Below are 8,770 nucleotides of genomic sequence, written 5' to 3' on the forward strand. Positions count from 1 at the left end.
ATGGTAATAGAAAACCGTAAGTGGAAATGGCACAGACTGATTTGAGTTATTGGTGATGGGCCTTGACTGGCTATGGGGGCAATTCCCAAGTGTGTCATTTGCACAACGGAGTGACTAAAGGGACCTTTCACTGAGACAAGAACCAGGAAGAGGAAGTCAGTATGGGAGGTGAACAATCATGAGGTAGGTGTGGATATGTGAGTTAGTTTCTGTAAAACAGGTCTACTAAATTTAAAAAAAAAGTGATTTGGGTATAGAAGGAAAACTAACTTAACTGAGATTCAAAACTAAGTTTCCAGAAACTCTGCTGCTGCTTCCACCAAAGTGTGAAGAAAACAGGTCTGAAACAAGGTCTTGCCTGCAGAAGCTTCTGAACCTGGGGATGACCAGATCTCCAAATGTCAAGTCCAGCTTTGTTGGCCATCCTGTCTAATGTGTCAGATCTGTGCCAACATTGACATTGCAAACAATGAAGAAGTTGTTAAAATTCTCAATCCAGGGCACCTGGGTGGCTCATTTGGTTAAATAGTCTGCCTTTAGCTCAGATGATGATCCCAGGATCCTGGGACTGAGGCCCACATTGGGGTCCCTGCTGGTAGGGAGTCTGCTTCTCCTTTTGCTCCTCCCCCACTGCTTGTCCTCGATCTCTCTCATTCTAACAAATAAATAAATAAAATCTTTAAAAAAAATGCATCTGCCTTTGGCTCAGGTCATGACCCCAGGGTCCTGGGATCAAGCCCTTGATCAAGCTCACTGGGCTACCTGCCCAGTGAAGGGTCTGTTTCTCCCTCTCCCTCTGCCCCTTCTCCTTGCTTGTGTTCTCTCTCTGTCTCTCATAAGTAAATAAATAAATCTTTAAAAAACTTTCTCAATCCAATAAAGACAAAGAAAATCAACTGTGAAATAAAAATTTTGGAGAATTTATGAGGTGATCCCAAAATCATTGCACTGGCAGACATTGTGAAACACCCTGTGTCACGAAAACCTACTTCTGTTTTTCAACATGTGAATGACAGTATTCAAGCAATTGTACTAGAAGTTAACAGACTATGATACTTGATTTTACATGTGTGAGATTCCAAAGACCCTGGAGTATTGTCACAGCATGGGAATTATGCACAGAGAAATGAAGGTTCATAATGTCATGACTGGTCATGAGTACAGAAAGCTACAGTGAATAGACAGGGGTTTGGTTGAGTTTTACCATCCTGGTCAAGGATATAATGTCCAAGTTGCTTCCTGATATTACAAGGGTCTTGAGCTATTTTGGCCTATCAGACATACAATTATAAATAGGTTGAATATGTGGAGCTTGGGTTGTATGCTGGAAAGTATGGTTTTCTTGAAGTAGCCATTACTCCATGGACATAATTATAATGAGCCAGTGAACATATCCAAGGTTCTAGAGTCAGATTACATATGTTGTATGACTAAACTGACAAATATAACATGGAATTAGATCCACCTTTCAATGATATCTTGGGCAGTTATTCCTGTACGTGATGGGAACATGTTTTCTACAATGCAAACCAGAACCTCGTCAGCCCTGAGGTCTTGGATTTCCTGGACAAGGTTTGGCAATCTGACTTCAGGTCATGGCTCACCAAAGGAAAGGCCATTGAGCACCTCTATTTCCACCCTGTTGTGAAGGACCAGACTTGAATGAGCTCGACTAGCATGTGGGAAGGGTGGGTAGGTGGCAGTACATCTGTCAGTAGTGCTAATATGATGTCAGGGATTTCTTTAGTGCCATTTGCTTCACCCCTTGGACCTCTGGCAGGCTTACCAGTGGCTATCGATCTCCTTGGGATGCTTCTTCCTGGCACTCACACCCAACAGTAATGACCCCTTCATCTCCTGATCCCTAAACAGAGGTGGGGGAATCCATTCTCTCCTCCATGCAGCTTAGACCTGGTAGAGAGGGGTGAAATGGTTCAGAAGCACCATGGCCATTTTTTTTTCTAAGATTTTATTTATTTATTTATCAGAGAGAGAGAGAGCACAGGCAGGCAGAGTGGCAGGTGGAGGCAGAGGAGAAGCAGGCTCCCTGCTGAGCAAGGAACCTGATGTGGGACTCGATCCCAGGACCCTGGGATCATGACCTGAGCAGAAGGCAGCTACTTAACCGATTGAGCCACTCAGGCATCCCAGAAGCACCTTGTCTGAACCATTGCTTGTGGATTTATAATAGTTCAAATCACTTTTTTTAGTTGAGGAAGTATTTTTATTTCTTTTAAGAAAGCATGTTTATTGTTCTTAATTTAAATTAAATTAGCCAATGATTCATCAGTTGCATATAACACCCAGTGCTCATCACATCACGTGCCCTCCTTAATGCCCATCACCCAATTAATCCATCCCCCACCCACTTCCCCTTCTGCAACCCTCAGTTTGTTTCCCAGAGTCAAGGGTTTCTCATGGTTTGTCTCCGTCTCTAACCCCTTCCCTTTCAGTTTTCCCTCCCTTCTTTTATGATTCTTTGCACTATTTCTTATATTCTACATATGAGTGAAACCATATAATTGTCTTTCTCTGACTAACTTATTTCACTTAACATAATACCCTCCAGTTCCAACCATGTTGATATAAAAGGTAGGTATTCATCCTTTCTGATGGCTGAGTGATACTGCATTATATATATGAGCCAAATCATTTTTAAAAAGTACATAGGATGATATTTTTCTTAACTCTAACTTTTCATAACTCAGGGATCCCCTGAAAAATTACTTACAGGTAGAATATTTCACAGACAATTTTTTTCTTCCCTTCCAAATTCAGTTCCTCCTCACTAAAGAACAAAGGTAAACCAGCCTCAATCTCTGTGGCTGTGATTGGGTGGAGATTTCTTCCCATGTCTCCCATTGCCTCCCCCACCATCCCATATATAGGGAGGTTTGTATCCCATGCTCTTCACTTGAAGATCAAAAAATGTAGATTCCTCAAGGGAGGTGGGAAGGAAGGAGAAAGAGAGGACCCAACCTGTAAGACCAGTGTACTTCTATCCACTTATATCACTTTGCTCCAAAGATGCTTCAGTGGGCTTGTCTGTCTTGGCAAATCTACTGAAAATATATCTTCATTTCACTGTGCTGCTAAAAATCTACACAAAGTGTAGACAAGACCTGAAAACATCTTTTCAGTAGTAGGAATCATATCTAATTGACCTAACCCTAAATCCAACTCACTTACAATTTTAATTACAGTTTACGTAAAAAATTATTACCAGGGAGTTCAAGACAGCTGGGGAGTAGGAGACCTTAATTTTGTCTGGTCCAAGGAATTCAGCTAGATAGCTATCAAACCATTCTGAACACCTGCAAATTCAACCAGAAGTCAAAGAAAAGAATAGCTGCAACTCTACAAATAGAAAAGTGACCACTTTCTGCAAGGGAGGAGGTACAGAGTAGTGAATTCAAGGAAATATATAGGAACATAGACCTTGAGGGGAAGGAACCTCTGTAAGCCAGCTACTGGCAAGTGATAGAGCAGTGGAGCACAAAATCAGAACTCTTAGAAGTCTGCCCTGGTCAGAGACATCACTTAGGCGACTAAGTGGTTGGGGGGTGGAACCCTCACTGGGACAGTGTGGTATCAGGAACCTCAGGGTCACAGGAAGATGGGGGGTTCCTGAATGCAGCAGAGCTCCCAGGCATTGGAGTAGGGAAGCCACTGAAAAGAGTGAGCCCAGGAATGGGCTCTCAGCTCAGGTTGCTAATAAATGGTAAGGCAAAATCAGGGAAACCCCCTCTCCTCCCCCAGGAGAAGTAGCAGCTGGTGAGCATGGAGTGTGGTCAGAGACCAGGAACCCAGGAGTAATTAATAGTTTATCTCTGAGGGAACACTGAGGCGTGGGACTCCAAGCTTTCTGCTCTGGGGCCAGAGATTGGGAGGCTACCATTTTCATTCTCATCCCCTAAGGCTGTGCAGAAAGCCTTCAGGGAACAAAAGCCACCTACAGTAAACTGGAGCAGATTACTTAGCCTGGTCCCTGGCAAGGGCACTGCAAATCTTCCTGGGGCAAAGACATTTGAGAATCAATGCAACAGGCCCTTCTCCCAGAAGATTAGCAAGAACATCCACCCAAGACGAAGTTTACTCATCAATGAGAATTAGGGAAAACCCTAATTTGAGATAGGTTAATTACTGGTACAGCCAATCTGGAAGACAATATGTATATTCCTCAAAAAACTTAATAATAGAACTACCCTACAACCCAGCAATTATACTACTAGGTATTTATCCAAAAGATACAAACATAGTGATTCAAAGGGGCACATGCACACCAATGTTTATAGCAGCAATGTCCACAAGAGCCAAAGTATGGAAAGAGCCCCGATGTTCATCAACAGATGAATTGATAAAGAAGATGTGGTATATACACATACAACAGAAAATTATGCAGCCATCAAAAAAAAAAAAGAAATATTCTCATTTGCAATGACATGGATGGAACTAGAGGTAATTATGCTAAGTGAAATAAGTCAATCAGAGAAAGACAATTATCATGCTCTCACTCATATGTAGAATTTAAGAAACAAGGCAGAGGCTCATAGGCTCAGAGCAGTAAAATGAAACAAGACAAAACCAGAGAGGAAAGAAACCATGAGAGCCTCTTAATCTTGGGAAACAAACTGAAGGTTGTTGGAGGGGAAGAGGGTGAAGGGTAGCTGGGTGATAGACATTGGTGAGGTTATGCATTATAATGAGTACTGGGTATTATATAGGACTGATGAGTTACAGACCTATACCCCTGCAACAAATAATACTATATGTTAATTAATTGAATTTAAATTTTTAAAAAAATTTAATACCTTCCCTCCCAGGCTCCTCACCATGGTCTTATCCACTTTCATCTCCCAGATAGATAGATAGATAGATAGATAGATAGATAGATAGATAGATATGGCTGGTAAGAAGGGGAAGGCAAAATCTTTTTCAGGGTTATCTGATTTGGCTATTTTGAATGGTTAATTACTGGGCAAAACAATTCTTTTTACAAAAGCAACAAATTACAAAAGAAACATTCTCTATGTAAGTTTCAAATTAATAATGCTTTAAGGCCTGATGGGAGCTGTGTCCACACAGAGGTGCGTTTTAAGCTTTCTATGTTCTTTTCCTCCTACCCTCCCCATTCCTCACAGCCATCCAGTGAGAAGACCTGCCCCTCTGTCCTATAAATACATCTGACAGGTAGGAGCAGACCCACAGCCTCCAGTAGTCTGAGATGGTAGCCCTGTCACTGTGGGAAAACTGAAAACTCTCTGCCTACAGCCCGGCCTCCCCTTGCTGTGCATCTGTATAGACTACTCTTATCTTTCATGTGTGAAAGTCCTTCATATGTGAAATTTCAGTGCTAGAATTCTTTGTTGTAAAAACAGATTAGGTTTTATTAACAAGATGAGGTGTAAAATCCCCATGTAAAAGTCTCACTGGGTTAGTGTCTCATGTTCACATCTGAGGGGCCTGCAGCCCTGTTTAGTGGAGGCCCTTCGTGGCTCCCACTTTTATACACCCTTGGTACTACCCACGGTACTAGGAAGGGTCAAAGGCCTTTAAAAACACCACAACTAAAGTATCTCTAGGGATTAAGGAACCTTCACCATTTTCCTTTGTGTCTCAGCAGTGCCAGGAATTGAGGATAGAAAAGTTGCCAACTTTTGTGCATGTACAGTGGATTTTCCACTGAAATTCAACCACCTAAGTTTATCAGTGTTAGGCCCGTAATCAAAGGAGTGAGACTGATACAAAGCGAAGGTCAAGCAAAGCTTTATTTTGCGCCAAGCATCAAGAATCAAACCGACCGTCAAACCGACCAGTCAGGGCCGCCTCTTACAGAGAGGGCAACCCCTCCCTGCCTTACAGACTAACTTTTATAGAGCAAAGGCCAAGTGGTTGGGCCTGGCCACACACAGGTGGCCAATGAGATTGCAACACACAGTGAAAGTTGTATAGTCACGCTAGGTCACACACCGGTGGCCAATTGAATTACAACTTACCCTATAGTAGATATTTGAACTAGCCTATCACCTTGGTCAGAATTGGTGCCCAAAAGGCGAGGCCCACACTCCTTGGTAGCTAGGGAGACAGTATGCCCCCCCCCCCACTGATTGGATGTCTCCACCTGGCCTAACCCGCCCTTGTATTTGGGTTTTGTTACCTGGTACTGGTTTCCCGGACTTGCTTTTAAGTAAGTTCCGGGGGGGGGGGGGGGAGGGGCAGGGTCAGTTTAAGTTTTACTGCATAAACAACAAAATCACTGTTTAACTAGATGGAATCGCTCAGCTAAATAGACCCTTACAATCAGGTATTTTACTGAGTGAAGCCTGGCTTTCCAAGTACCATAGCAAAACCATAAGCTCTGTATTTTCTGCCATTATTTGATTAACAGAGCTGCTCATAGGAATTAGGAAAAATTCTTCCAACTTATTTTAAGGTCTGAAGTCTTCATTTCATTCCCCTACCTTTATAGATTCACAAGTCTTTTTCACCTGGTGTCATTGGTACACATAACCCTTCTTGGCTATAGCAACTTTATCAAGGTGATGGCCTGAATAAATACAATGGTAAACTTTAGAGGAAGATAAAGCCACATTTTAAATTGTTTCTAAACATAGAGAAAGATCTGGACTGTGTGGATGATGACTTTCTTCCTTTCTGCCCCTTATGCTGGATATTTACTGGTCTTAACATGTGTATGCCCTAGAATACAATGGGAGTTCCATATTGAATTTGTGAAGAAGCTAAAAGCAAAAGATGTGCAAGAGATGCAATTTGTAATCACATGTGCACTGGATTGGAATTTGAATGGGAAACTTAAGCCTAATGAATTTTTTCTTTTGAGAGGGGGAGAAAGGGTATAAAGGGAAGCTGAACATATTAAAACACATCAGACCTTGCAAGAAACTGAAGGTGAACACAGAAGACTCTGACATGTCACTCAAGAGCCTTTTAGAACACATATGGAGAGGTTTTTTCCCATGTTACCTAAGAAGTCACTACAGAAGCATGAAAAAATAAAAAAAGACCCAACTGGGTGAGGGGGAGGGGCAAGGGTTTATAGACTACCAGCTTTTTTTAAATTAAAATTTTAGCCAGTTAACATACCCTGCAATATTGGTTTCTGGAGTAGAATTCAGTGATTCATCACTTACATAGAACACCCAGCACTCATCATAACGTTATACATTAAGAGTCTCTTATGGTGGGTGTCTGTGTGGCTCAGTTGGTTAAGCAACCACCTTTGGCATGAGTCATGATCCTGGAGTCAGGATCAAGTCCCACAATGGGCTTCCTGCTCAGTAAGGAATCAGTTTCTCCCTCTGACCTTCTCTCCCTCATCCTCTCTCTCACTCTCTCAAATAAATAAATAAAATCTTTTTTAAAAAAGAGTCTCTTTCGGTTTGCTTTCCTCTCTCCACCTTTTTTCTGGCCCCAGATGTTCATCTGTTTTCTTTCTTAAATTCCACATATGAATGAAATCATATAGTATTTGTCTTTCACAGAGTAAGAACTTCTGCATTCTTGTAAATTACCTCTTTGGTATCCTTTATGTTGGGACACTATTCCTAAGCTCTATCCTGTGTGTGCAGGGATTAGAAGGCAGGAAACGGGATGCCAATATAAAACAGCTGTATTGACAATTACTCTGAAACACTTTTTTAACTATCCTCTGACTTTTTTTGAAGTGGTCCCTTTTTCTTTCTTTCTTTCTTTTTTTTTTAAGTATAAAATCAGCAGCCCTTCCTCCTCTGCCCGATTTATTGGTTGTTGTGCAGTTGGCATAACAAAACATATCTTTGCTGGGAAGAAGTTGTGTCATGAAGATCTTTGATTTTTTTAAATAAAATCTTTAAAACAAATGAGAAAAGTTAATATTCTTTATTATCATATTGATTGCTAATGAACATCTATAAAATTCATTGTTAGTTGGTGGGCCATACAAATACTGAATTTGGCTGAATTTGTCCCATGAGCTATATTTGCTAACTGCTGTGTTACACACACACACATACACACACATACACATATACACACACCCACACACATAATATTTGTATAGATTTTTTGCTGAGTAACTGAATAGTTTTTATTCAAGACCTCAAAATCTCCATTGACATCAAGTTTTTTGTTTTTTTGTTTTTTGTTTGTCTTTTTTTAAAGACTGAACTCAGGGAGGAGTCAAGATGGCGGAGAAGTAGCAGACTGAGATCACATCAGGTAGCAGGAGATCAGCTAGATAGCTTATCTAAACAATACGAACACCTACAAATCCAATGGGAAATCAAAGAAAAGAGCAACAATTCTAGAAACAGAAAATCGATCACTTTCTGAAAGGTAGGACCTGCGGAGAAATGAATCCAAAGTGACGGGAAGATAGACAATGGGGGGAGGGGCTGGCTCCCAGCAAGTGGCGGAGCAATGGAGCACAACATCAGGACTTTTAAAAGTCTGCTCCATGGAGGGACATCACTCCAGAGGCTAAACCCGGGTGAAGCTCACATGGGGTCAGCGTAACTCCAGGTCCGCGGGATCAGAGAAAGACCGGGCGTGTCTGAGTGTTCCAGTGCTCACAGGTATTAGAGCAGGGAAGCCGGCTACAGCAACAAAGCCAAGGAGTGAGCTCTCAGCTTGGGGTTACCTTGAACTGATCACAGGCTGGGTGAGCTCGGAGCGCGGCCAGAGGCCACGGAGATGGAAGCGACCGAGCGCTTTTCTCCAAGCTTGAGCGACCAGGCGCTTTTCTCCAAGCACAAGCGACTGAGCGCTTTTC

At 42.0% G+C, this 8,770-nt stretch overlaps 1 pseudogene; it reads left to right on the forward strand.

Annotated features, from left to right (window-relative positions):
• Positions 1 to 1,024: 1,024 nt before the first annotated feature.
• On the forward strand, positions 1,025 to 1,842 carry LOC125109842 (casein kinase II subunit alpha-like; annotated as a pseudogene).
• Positions 1,843 to 8,770: the final 6,928 nt, after the last annotated feature.

Source organism: Lutra lutra, chromosome 9, assembly GCF_902655055.1.
Source record: "Lutra lutra chromosome 9, mLutLut1.2, whole genome shotgun sequence".
NCBI lineage: Eukaryota > Metazoa > Chordata > Mammalia > Carnivora > Mustelidae > Lutra > Lutra lutra.